The 14,078-nt window shown below is 33.1% G+C and overlaps 1 pseudogene; it reads left to right on the plus strand.

The window, feature by feature from the left end:
* Positions 1-12,304, plus strand: part of LOC139843008 (protein SUPPRESSOR OF GENE SILENCING 3-like) — a 65,772-nt pseudogene extending 53,468 nt beyond the window's left edge.
* The last annotated feature ends 1,774 nt before the right edge of the window (positions 12,305-14,078 follow it).

The following is a 14,078-nucleotide window of genomic DNA, read 5'->3' on the forward strand; positions in this document are numbered from 1 at the left end:
TAAGCTACACCCGGAGGGTTAGCTACAACACGACAATACAACATTATATGTATACAATATATATGTATATATATGTATATATCTCTCGAATAACATAATTTGCTTACGCTTACAACACAATAACCATGGTTAACCAATCGTACAAGGGAACGATACTCGTAAGAGACCGTCGGAGTTCGTAACATCTATTAGCATTACTTAAACACCGCGTAATCACTAATCCCCCGGGTGATGTCTTAAACACCGCGACTAATTCACCCCCATGACAATGTGGCGTCTTAAACTCCGCGACGAATCCACACGCCAATCAAAATAATGAGTGGTGTCTTGAACACCGCGACAATTCCACTCCCATGACGATGTGGTGTCTTAACCACCGCGACAATACCACATGCCAATCAAACAATGAGTAGTGTCTTAAACACCGCGACACTACTACTCGTTACTTAGAATGTGGTGTCTTGAACACCGCGACAATACCACATTCATACTACACAAATAAATACATTATATACGTACACGCATAATTATTCCACTCACAATATTAACCCTTCGCCATTGGGGTTATATAATCCACATCACACGCCCATGTGATAGAGTACACGCAAGGTGTGCACCTCGTCAAAGATGGTCAACCAAAACGCACAACCGTGCCAATTGGACCTACACACAAGTCCATCAATCCACCTATATGTGAAGTGAGCTCTATAACCGAGAACCACTTCACCCGACCCGCACCCATCCTACACATACATATGCATATAGGATATTAACACTCACCTTAAGCCTTGATGAATGCAACCAAGTAATCCGCAACTCGTCAATGGAAAGTACCTATTCCATTATCACAAATTCAACAACACACTTAGATTGGATTTACAAACCAACCCAATTTGACACTTAGTGCAAATTCGACCCAAATGCACTTCCAAGTACAAACCGCGCCCAAAATTAACCAATAATCACTAACACAAGTGAGAATGGTCCTAACACGCCAATTAAACCCGAACACAAGTGTTAAACACTTACAAATCTCCAAATTGCCCATAAACCCTAATTTTGACCCATAAGGTCAAAATCTCACCATTTACAAGTTTTGACACCAAAACACCTTTAACTCGATTTTAATACTTCAACTTAATCCATTTTAAGTTTATAAACCTTAATAAATCAACAATCGGGTCAAAATCATCACCAAACCCTAATTTTGGCTCTAGTCAAAATTAGTCAACTCCAAGAACCCTAAATGTCCCCAAAACCTCAATAATCACTAATACAAGTGATTATACACCATTTACAAGTCTTACAAGCATGAACTTGCACACCAAACCCAAAACCCGACATTAACAACAAAAAACCCGAATCTTGGTGCTAACCTTTAATTAACAACTAAATGGGTTTCACCTATGAATCATACAATCAAAAGCCCTAAACTTGAATGATGAACACGAAAATGAATTTCGGAGTTAGAGCTTACCACTAGTATCACCGTGTAGCTAAGAACGAGGAGAACACACTTGTCAACTACGCCAAGGATCAACTCCCGATCCTTCCTTTCCAAAAATCCTTTTGAAATCAAATGGGTGTTTGAGTTTGAGAGGAAAAATGAAAAGAAAAGGGAAATTAAAATGAGAAATGAAATGAATGGATGAGGTTAAATCCTCAAATCTGGCTCAAACACAAAAAGACCAAATTGCCCTTGAACTTCATTTAAATTTACAAGAATCTGGTGCCAGTTCACACCATTCGCCGCGCCGCGGCCTAATTCGTCGCGCCGCGACGATTGCCTCGAACTGGTGACTTTGTTAACAAGCTTTCTGATCTGGATTTATTTGAAACGCCGCGCCGCGGCTCCCTTTGTCGCGCCGCGACACCCAACGTGGCCTGACACATTTTCTCGCATACAAGACATTAACACCCAAACATGTATCGAACCCTTCATACGCCTGTCGTACATACACAATACACCTATAAATCATGTACGGGGAAAAACGGGGTGTTACATTTTTATTTCATCCAGAATGTGGTATAGCATGATGATTATATCTTTTATATGACTACTAGTTTTATGATTTTTTTTTTAAAAAATAAACTCAATCATTTGGTTGTTTCTTAATTTGTTTTGTGATAATAATTTCGGTGTATACACCTAGTTTTAAAATCTACAAATTTTAAACAAAATTTGAATTTATGAAGATAAAAGTTTAAAATTTTTCACCATTTTAAGCCTTTTTAACCAAAATCAAAAACCCGAAAGAATTTATAACTTCCTCCCCACACTTGAGTTCATGTATCGCCCTCGTTACATGAAATCAGAAAAATTTAAATTCAAGAGGGTTAAAGAGTGTAAGAGAGTTTATTACTTTCAAGGTTTAAAACCGAAGTTCACAGGATGATGGCGCTGAACTGAATGCCAGCATAAGAACATCATCCGCTTCTTGCAACCATAAAACAATCACCAATCAAGAATGTGCTGAACTTACTGCCAGTCTTTGTAAAAATGTAGCATATAGCACAATGCTCACCTGTAGCAATTCAAACAAAGGAACCATACGATTCACACAAATAAATGGGGGTGTACTCCATGTACTAAAAACCCCACTTTTAATTATCTAAATTATTCAAATTACAATTATTCAAAATATTATCTAGTTATTACACACCAAACTTGAAAAGAAATTGTTTTTGAAACAAACCAACATCAACCAAACCTGTCACACATCAGGAAAAATCACGTCATCTTCAGAAAAATCCCCAAAATGAGTTACTTGGGCCAGATCCACCTTCGCTTTGGTTTCCCGCATCATCGTCCTGAAATATTGAGGGGTTGTACCCCTGATAAGTTCCTTGAGCAGGGACGACAACAGTGTCTTCAGTAGGCGGGTTAGGAGGAGGAGGATAAGGCGCAGGATATGGATCACCCATTCGAACCCAAGGTTCGTATGCAGGCCAAGGAGAGGGGGTATAGTTAGCGGGATCTGCAGCGTATGACACTGTCTGTTCATGTATCCAATTAAGCTGATTTTGCTGCCCCGCTTGAGTGTACCATGTTCGATCATTCCCTACATCAATGTAATGTTGCATCTCCCTGTTACCTGCATCGTAGTGATCAATTACCTTTTGGGTGTTTCGATCACTATGGAGTCGCATATATGAAAACTGGCGCGCCATGTAAGCCTCCCAATCATTTCCCGGACCCGAACTACTTCCAACATTCGGCTGTGGATCTGGTTGCTGTTGGGGTTGTTCTGGTTGCCTGTTCACGGGATCCTCATACCTAGTTAGAAGGCCGTTCGGCCCCCTAGTCAAAATGTTAGCCCTTGTATAGCTTACTCTATCAAATGTAATCATATGTTTCTCCTCTAACCCGCTTGTATTGATACGAAAATGTTCGGCAATCCTGGTTACAAAATGGCCGCCCATGATTGGTGTAATCTTTTTCCTTTCTTCGAGAAGGAAAGTGAGAATCATTCGTAGAATATGAACATGGGAGTGATCCATTATCGCGTGAATATACCAGATATCCAAGTTGGTAACTTTTTCGCTACTGTCTTTTCGACAGTTTATGGTACTTGAAATGAATCTTTGGATGCATCGATGCTCGTAGGAACGTAGCTTGCTACAAGTCTGCTTGCTTGCACTATATGCGCTATTGCTCATGTCCACCCATGCTGCTGAATGATTAAAAGAAGAAACATAGTATATACATTGATTAAAGTAATTTTGCATCAGTTGATGTGGCAACCCTTCATAAATATCCAACGCCTTCACAAATTGTAGCAGTGTTAATGTTCGGTCTTGTCCTCCAAGACGAAATCTCATAAAGGTACCGGATGTTGGTGACGTGTAATCAACCCTAAGTAAACCAACGAATTCTTTGACTAAAAGTGGGTAAACTCTTTCTTGCATTCTGAACAGGTTTTCCCATGCATATATTCGATGGCCTTGATACGTTACTCAGAAAAGGTTGCAAAAATTTTGATATTCGCTGGCTTCTTCTAATGGTGTCCAATCGATATATTTCCCCGGATATACGTCTTTGTGTAGAAGTGCCTTCATCCGTTCATGGTATTCCGGATGCCTCAAAACTGCATTGATCCATGGATCCGGAGTGGTTAATCAACGGACATTTAACTACCGGTTGTCAATATCCATTTCTTCCTCTTCAGCAGCATGTTCTTCTTCACTTGTATCCTCATCTACAATTGCCGGGGCTTTTTGCTTCTTTGATTTTGGGTTTGATGATGATGCTCTAGCCTACAAAAACACAACAAAACCAAACAAACAAAATAACAAACCAAGTTGATTAGCGTTAAAGAAATTCAAAACATCTTTCATATTGCACTTAGCGAAAACCATGTAGATATGTTAAGTTCCAATTAAATCTCGATTCTGAGACGTATACGGGTCACGACACGTATTAATTAATTCGAATATAATATATTAAACTATATATGAATTACTGGACTGTTAACTGTGGACTATCAACTGTGGACGAATGATATTGGACAATTAAAATGAATTAAAATACTGATTATAACATATGAAACTAAATAATTCTTCAAGTTTGCCACTTGATTTCATCTTAAACCTCAATTGTATCTTGACGATTACAATCTGCGTTTAAACCTTTCATGATTCTTGAAAAACACCTCAATCGAGAGGATGAACCAACCGCACTTCATCTACAGAAAGAAAAGATTGACGCATATAGTTATGCACCTGAAAAACTCTCGGAAACTGAGTAAACGTTTAACACATATCAGTGCTAGCTCCTTTGGCGTTGTTATTACCAAAAATAACATTTCAATTCTTTTCAAATTAGTCAATTTTGTCACAGCTCCAACAAGTCAACTTCGAATTTTCGTTCTAAACAACCTTATTATAACCTTGATATATATACGTGCACTTTTATTGTTACCGGGGAACCTTTTATATTCCATCATATTACCAGCAGAAGTACCAGCAACCTCGTTGCTCCTTGGCTTAAATCTCGTCGACAAATCACTATATTTATCTATTGAAGTCGCATCATGTACTCATCCGCGTCTTGTAACAAGAATTGCCATACCAATTACCGGGAATCAGTAAATCTGTATTGTGAGTCTCGCAACGTTTCCAGATCAACAGTTATATGTATCCATATAGCAATTATCTCTTAGAACTATGATCTTTCATTCTGAAATTCTGAAAAGCACCCAGTCTGCGAATTAATGCTCTGAATTTTGAAAAGTTGAATGAAGCAACAAAAACTGTAAACGACCTCAACAGCCAAAAGTTGATGATAAAGAATTGTATGTTGGCAAAGCTCAGAAAAAGTTTGAAACTGAAAAACTGATTGAGCAAACGACGAAGGAGTCTCTGAACAAATCACAAGGACTAAACTTGTACATTAAGAATCTTGATGATTCTGTTTCTGATGAAATCTTTAGCGAATACCTTGCTTCTGACTCCAAACTCTTGCGGACAAATTTTCTTCACCATCCTTCGATATTAGAAATTCCAAGATATCATCGTATCTTTCATTATAAATATCCTACATATTTCTGAAGATATTTTTATAACTATTCTTATCTGAAATCATTAATTTCTTCGTGCTATCAGTGTTACATCATATAGAAACTGTTAGTTTCTATATTCTGTAAATTTTCGAGCTTAAAATATGAATGTTATTGAAGTAATGTCGGGAATTGATGCATGAGTTAGTATAATATAATGGCACTTGATCAACGTGATTATATTACAGTAAGTCATGCTGAATTTCTAATGGAACGTGATGATTCACAGATCATAACGTCATCATGTGCCATGTTACATAACTCTTTCATTATGCTTAACTTCTGAACATATCAAGAAAAATATATTCTTGATAGTTATATTCTCAGTGATTCAGGTAATTTGACAAAACAAATCATGCTACTACCTTTCCTTTCTACCTAGTATATTATGATAATTCGAAACTCCATACCTATGAATTCTGGACCATTACTTACGAAAAGTAAACAAAAGCATGAAGCTCCAAAATAGAAAGAGGGTATAAATCGCAGCAAATAAGAGAGCGCATTAACTGTGAATGACAATAATTATAGGAGACAGAAGCAGGGACATTGAAATATAAGAGAAAATATAAAATCCAACAACAACGCAGAAATTACAAACCATGGATATTAATACGAATAGTAATATAAAGACACGGTATAATTAAGAATAGTATCATCCCAAGGTAATAGTAGAAGTAAACAGATTCTTCTGATGGAAGATTGAAAAGAAGGATGACAGAAATAATAATTAGGAAAATATTAGGGATTAGAACTGGACTAAGAATTTTCACAATCTTTTGGATGTATGAACTAAGAAAGAAAGTATAGGAATGGTGAGAATAATGGAACGGAAGAACTTAATTTATAATGGAAATATCAGACAGAGTAATCAAGGTAGGTCACCGTATTTAATTATAGAGATCTTAATTTCCTTACTCGCCGAAGAATCAAATCTTTTAGATTTCGAAGATTTTCTTTAAATCCCTTGAATTCCGAAATTCAACCCTGACTCTGTCAAAAGTTAAGATGAATCTTTACTTTCTTATTTCACTCTTTGGTGATAGCTTCATTCGTACTCTTCGAATAATCGAATTATCTTTATCCATATTACTCAATAATGATAAAACTCAAGTTATCAACTCATATTCGTCATGAAAACATTTTTATTGTTAGCCATGACCACCTCACTCAAATTTCGGGACGAAATTTCTTTAACGGGTAGGTACTGTGATGACCCGGGAATTTCCGACCAAATTTAAAACTTAATCTTATTTGATTTCGATACGATAAGCAAAGTCTGTAATGTTGAGTCTCAAAATTTTGGAACTGTTTACATACGCTCATTTAACCTTTGACTGTGCTCGACGATTCACGAACATTTATGTGTATATAGATATGTATATATATTATATAGTTATAGTAATTGAAAACGTTAACAAGATTCGGAATAAATGGTAAAGTGATCTACATATAAAAACAAAGTGTCAAATAACAAAAATTAGACGATAGTTAGTGGAAGACTAAATTTCATAATAATCAATTGATTTAGTTTCAAATGTACGAAAACACTTTTTGATATAATAGAACTTGATTCTTTAAAATTATCTTTGATTAAATAACGTGAGTTGGAAAAATAACTTATTACAAATATTAAAACGTAATTATTTATATTAAATATATATGATTTCAAATTAATTATGTAAACGATAGTAACACTCGCTTAGTGATTCGATTGATATTTAGATATATTAATATATTAAAAATAATTACAAGTTAAAATATAGTTATTAATATTATTATTATTACTTCCATTATTGTTATTAAAATAATTATTAATATCAACATTAATATCAGTATTATGAATATTATTAATATCATTATTATATATATATCATTAGAACCCAACTATTTACTGTTCACACGATTATAATATTTATTAAATGGCATTTTCGTCTTTTACTACTCAGTTTAGAAGTTATTATTATAATTTTATTATTATGATTAATATAACTATTAGTATTATTAATAATGTTATTATTATTACTAAAATTATTAAAATTATATTAAATATTGTTATTGTTAATATAATACAACTTATATTATTATTATTATTACTATTAATATTATTATTATTAATATCATTATATTGTTATTTTAATATAATATATAAAATTGATATATATTTAATTTGTTATACCATTATAATTATAAATTATAATTTTAGATATTATTGTGATTATTAATATTATTATGATTAATGTTATTATAATAATTATTATTTATATATTTATATTTAGTATTAATATTTTAAATATAATATAAAGATCTGATAAATGCTAAGTCTGTTAATATCCCTATCAGAGATTTTTTTTAAAAAACTGTACGCTCGTGATAACATAGTCGACCAGGTATCGCTAGAAAACAATCAGGTATTCCACTATCATTCTCAATATCAATTTAACTTCTTTTGATTTCTATTAATTGTGGAGTTAAGCAGTAGAACCAACAAAAAAACTCGACACTCTGTATAAAACCTTTTTTAGTGAAAATTCGAATTTGAAACATTTTCAAAAAGTGTTAATGCAGTTTTGTTAGGATTCTTACACTCAATCTTTCTGCAAAGTTTCATCCATCAATTCTTGATATCGAGCTTAAATTTCGAGGTCAAAGTTTTAAGGAAAAAAAGTCAACTTTTATTCATTCATCAAATTTGAGTTTTCTGTGAAGAATTAATTTAAAATAACGATTCCAGTAGTGTTAGGGATTGATTTGCAATGTTTTTCGTTTTATAATCTATGTCCAATTTTTGCTCAAAAGTGAAAACCGAATTTTTTTTCTTCTTGTCAGCGACGGATAGCAGCAGATATGCTGCAATTTTTTTTATTTTTTTATTTGTTGTTTTGATAATCAAGAACCATTTCATAGTCTCTGGTTGTTTGCGAGTCATAATTAAAAACACGATTTCGTATTTGAGTATTTGATGTTCCTGGTCGTTTGGGCATAGTCGTAGAAGAGGAAGAAAAAGTGACAGAAAATAAAACATGGTTAAATACAAATGGGTTACCTATGATTACAGAAAAACAGATGGGATCCGATGGTTAGAGGGTTGTAATAGTTAACGGGAGGTCTCGGGTTCAAGTCCCGCTGGTGGCATTTTTTTTTCTTTTTCAGCCTATTTTTAGAGGTAGTGATTTTTATTATTATTATTATTATTGTTATTATTATTATTATTATTATTATTATTATTATTATTATTATTATTATTATTATTATTATTATTATTATTATTATTATTATTATTATTATTGTTGTTGTTGTTGTTGTTATTGTTGTTGTTGTTATTGTTGTTATTAAGTTAATGAATAATATATGATGATGTATGATTATGATGAAAATGATATAGAATTAGATTAAGTGATGATAATGATTAATATATTATGATAATTATGTTTATGACTTAGAATGATGATAATGATATATATGAGAATGATGAAATCAGATGATATGAGATGATATTTGATATCGTGACAATGATAACCGGTTATGATTATGAAATATGGTTATGATGTATGATTATGAAGTATGATTACGAGTTATGAATTATGACATATGATTTCTGATTATGAGTTATGAATTATGATTATGATTTATGATTAGAATTACAATTATGATTTAGATGACGAATGATTATGATGTTAAGATGATGATGTTAGAATAGCAATAATAATGATTCAAGAATGATAATATGACGATAATGATATTACAAGAAATAGACATGTTATTGATAATCAATTATGGTGTATGATATGGTGATCATGATGATATAATCCCTAATATTATAAACATTTATGATTATTATTATTTCAAGAATTATAATTATTATCATTATTATTATTACTGTTATGATTTTAGTTGCCATTATCGTTATTAGTATTATTGTTATTATTATATGAAAATAATGATTATGAAAATTATTATTATTATTATTATTATTATTATTATTATTATTATTATTATTATTATTATTATTATTATTATTATTATTATTATTATTATTATTATTATTATTATTGTTATTGTTATTATTATTATTATTATTAGTTATTTTTATTTTTACAAGTATTATAATTGTTAATGCCATTATTATCATAATTATAAGTATTATATCTAGTATTATTATTAGGTAAGTACTAAAATCAGTATCGTGACTATCATTATCAGTAAAATCAATATTGTTACAAGTAATATTACATATAAGAATGAATATATTATATCAACAATCTTAATATAAATATTCATATAAAATAAATTAGGTATTTGTAATATATATATATATATATATATATATATATATATATATATATATATATATATATATATATATATATATGTATTTATAACTATATAAATAATAATCATTTTCAAATATATATACAAATTAAATAAATAATATATAAAGTTATAATATATAAAATTGTTCGATTACGATTATATGTATTAATGAATATACAAATGATATATGTTCGTGAATCCGAGGCCAACCCTGCATTGTTCAGTTGTTCAATTTAGTCATATGTATTTTTTACTACAAAATACATTAGGTGAGTTTCTTTTGCTCCCTTTTTAAATGCTTTTGCTATATATATTTTTGGGACTGAGAATACATGCGCTGCTTTTATAAATGTTTTACGAAATAGACACAAGTACTTAAAATTACATTATATGGTTGGATTATTAAAGGAATATCGCCCTTCAAGTCTGGTAACCTAAGAATTTAGGGAAATGGCCCATGATTGACGCGAATCCTAAAGATAGATCTATGGACCTTGACAAGTCCCATTCGGGGTACGAATGCTTTAGTACTTCGAGATTATTATACAGACGAGAGGTTCTGTTTTGGGGATATTCTATGCATTAAGTTAACGTCGGTTACCAGGTGTTCAATCCATATGAATGATATTTTTGTCTCTATGTATGGGACGTATGTATATGAGAAATGGAAATATGAAATCTTGTGGTCTATTAAAATTATGAAATGATTATTTATGATAAACTAATGAACTCACCAACCTTTTGGTTGACACTTGAAAGCATGTTTATTCTCAGGTACGAAAGAAATCTTCCGCTGTGCATTTGCTCATTTTAGAGATATTACTTGACGTCATTCATGACATATTTCAAAAGACGTTGCATTCGAGTCATTGAGTTCATCAAGATTATTATTAAGTCATTAATAGTTTGATATTTTATGAAATGGGATGCATGCCTGTCAACTTTCAATATAATGAAAGTTTGTCTTTTAAAAACGAGTGCAATGTTTGTAAAATGTATCATATAGAGGTCAAGTACCTCGCGATGTAATCAACTATTGTGAATCGTTTATAACCAATATGGACTTCGTTCAGATGGATTAGGATGGGTCATGAAATACGAATAAGGGGAGCTTCGGTTATACCGGCTGGTGAATCATTTGGTCAGTAGAAGGGATTGAATGAAGGTGTTAAAGATAAGGAAATAGTGTGGCCACCAATGGTTATTATCATGAATACATAGCTCGAACAGGATGACAATGGAAAGGTACACATATCAAATTGTATTGTTAATATATGTTTTCATTATCATTACACTGTTAAGTGAATATACTGGAATGAATGTCAATTTTCAGTGGAAGGGAATGGGAAACGATGAGCTTTTAAATTATTTTGGATCATATGATGCAGTAAAAGCCCGTCATTCGTATGGGCCAAAAGGCCACAGGGGTATGAGTGTGCTGATATTCGAGTCGTCAGCTATAGGGTACGCAGAAGCTGAACGTCTTAGCAAGCATTTTGAACATGAAGGTATCGATCGTGATGCGTGAGATCATCACCGTATTCTGTTCTATCCTGGAGGTAAACGACAATTGTATGGTTACATGGCAAACAAAAGCGATATGGAAATCTTTAATCAGCATTCTCAAGGTTTGCAATTTTTTTTTTTTCAGTTTTCATTAATATGTTCTTAATTTTTTAAAATTCGTGTTGAGTTGGTATATGTTTGTTTAGGGAAATCATAGTTGAAGTTTGAGTTAGTCTCTTACCAAGAAAAGGTTGTTAATCATTTAAAACAAATGAATGAGGAGAATCAACAACTACATGATTTAAAAAACAAAGTCGGAAAAGAACAAAAGCACACAAAAGCACTCGAAGAGTCATTGAAGATTGTGTCTGAGAAGCTAAGGAAAACTGCAGAAGAGACACTTATTGTAAGGGAGAGAACTAAATGGTTTTATGAGCAAAACAAGGAAGAGGTATTTAAAAAAAAAAAAATAATTTGTACAGTGTTGGTGTGAGACTAGCAATTCTATAAAGTAATGTGTTTGTATAAATATCATATTCATGGCGTGTTTTTATATTTTAGATGGATTACCAAGATATTGATACGAATCATGGTCAGAAGTGGGGAAAAGTCTATCATAGACGTTACAAAGGAGTTGAAGGGTCTCAAGGCAATTAATAACCTGGGCAGTTCATTAGTCTCATTACTAGTCTTAATATCTTTTATTAATGTTGTGAGTTACAGAAGTTATATGGATTATATATACCCATGTATGTTATGGGTGAGAGAGCAGAAGATAATATTGGAGTCGTTTAGTATTTGGGAGATCCCTACTTCTCGAATTGTAGGAACTATCTTTGTTTAATTTGTATTTCCTTTTTAATCCAGTTACGAATCCATCCTGGTTCGTACCATTTGGTATCAGAGCTGTTGATTCGGGATTCTGAATCGAAAAATAACAATAATAATAATAATCTTGTTGCTGTCTGCTGCTAATAGTTATGGCTAAGAATGTTGCAGAGCTGGATACTGAATTCAAGAAGTACCAAACTGAAAATATGGCGCGATATGCCACTTTGGAGAAGAAATTTGCTTCTGATGTTGAAACGTTAAAACTGGAAGCTGATCAGCGACATGAAGAGTTGAAGAATTTATTTCAAGTCATGATTTCGATGCAAACTGTGAAACCACAAAACATTGAACCACCAAAGAGGCTTAATAAGGCGACTAATTACGAGCCTTGTTATGATGATTTGGGGTTTGAGATGCCACAATATCATGCCGAGACTAGTGCTGTAGGAGGAAGGAAAAAGAGTGTTGATTTAAGTGGAGAGGACGGTGAGTAACAATTTACACATCAATCAAAGTTTGAGTCAGGTTCACACCTAGCAGGAGCAAGAAGAGTGTATCAAGGCTATGACCACCGAATGAAGAAGTTGAAGATGCCTGTATTTGAGGGTGAAGATGCCTATGGATGGATTTACCGTGTTGAGCGTTATTTTGAAGTACAGGGGATTCCGCCACAAGAACAATTACCAGCAGCGGCTATATGTATGGAGGGAGAGGCATTATCGTGGTATCGTTGGAGCGAGAACCGCACACCATTCTATTCGTGGGATGGTTTTAAAAGACGGTTGTTAATACATTTTAATCAGTCTCAAGGAGGGAACCTGTATGAATAGTTCCTGGCTATTAAACAGGAGGGAGCAGTACGTGAATATGTCGCTTTGTTTGAGAAATTGGCTTATCAATTAGTTGGGATTCCAGATTCGGTTATGGAAGCAACATTCATCAAAGGGCTCAAACCTGATTTAAGGGCTGCAGTTAGGGTAATGAAACCTGAGAGCTTGGTACATGCAATTGAATTAGCAATATCCATTGAAGACAACCAGTTATTTGAAGGAGTAACATGAGCAGGTTCAGGTACTTACCGAACTAATTCAGATTTTTCCGGTTACAACCGTAATAGTGGCTTAGTAACAAATCATTCCTCAACTACCACAACTCGAGTTCATGTTCCTACCCCTACTATGAAAAGTGGGTCAGTGAATCGGGTTGGACAATTTAAACGCCTAACTGAAGCTGAACTTTCTGAAAAGCGCTCAAAGGGTCTGTGTTTTAAATGTGATGAGAAATATGCTCCGGGTCATCGTTGTCCTAGTAAATCCTTGCAAGTTTTAGTGGTTCAAGAGGAAGATGATGATAATGATCAGATATTAGGAGATGGTGAACATGCTCGCTTAGATTCAGTGGAGGTCTGTATAAATTCGGTCATCAGATTTACTTCTCCTCACACTATGAAACTTCGTGGAAATATTGGTGGATCTGAAGTTATTGTGTTGATTGATTGTGGGGCTTCCCATAATTTCATATCAACAGAGGTGGTTCAATGACTGGGATTAATTGTATGTGGTAATAAATCAGTGGGCGTGATGATGGGGAATGGGAAGTTTGACAAAAGTCGGGGTATATGTCGAGGAGTAGTTCTTTCACTACCATAATTACAAGTAGTTGAAGATTTTTTCCCTATGGAGTTGGGTAGTACAGATGTTATTTTGGGTATGAAGTGGCTACAAACGTTGGGTATAATGACTGTTAATTGGAAAATGTTGACCATGGAATTCGTTAGTGGTAAACAGCGTGTTATAATAAGAGGTGACTCAAGGTTGTGTTGATCGTTGGTATCTCTTAAATCAATGGTTAAGGCATTACAACCCGAGA

This window comes from Rutidosis leptorrhynchoides, chromosome 4 (assembly GCF_046630445.1).
Source record: "Rutidosis leptorrhynchoides isolate AG116_Rl617_1_P2 chromosome 4, CSIRO_AGI_Rlap_v1, whole genome shotgun sequence".
Lineage (NCBI taxonomy): Eukaryota > Viridiplantae > Streptophyta > Magnoliopsida > Asterales > Asteraceae > Rutidosis > Rutidosis leptorrhynchoides.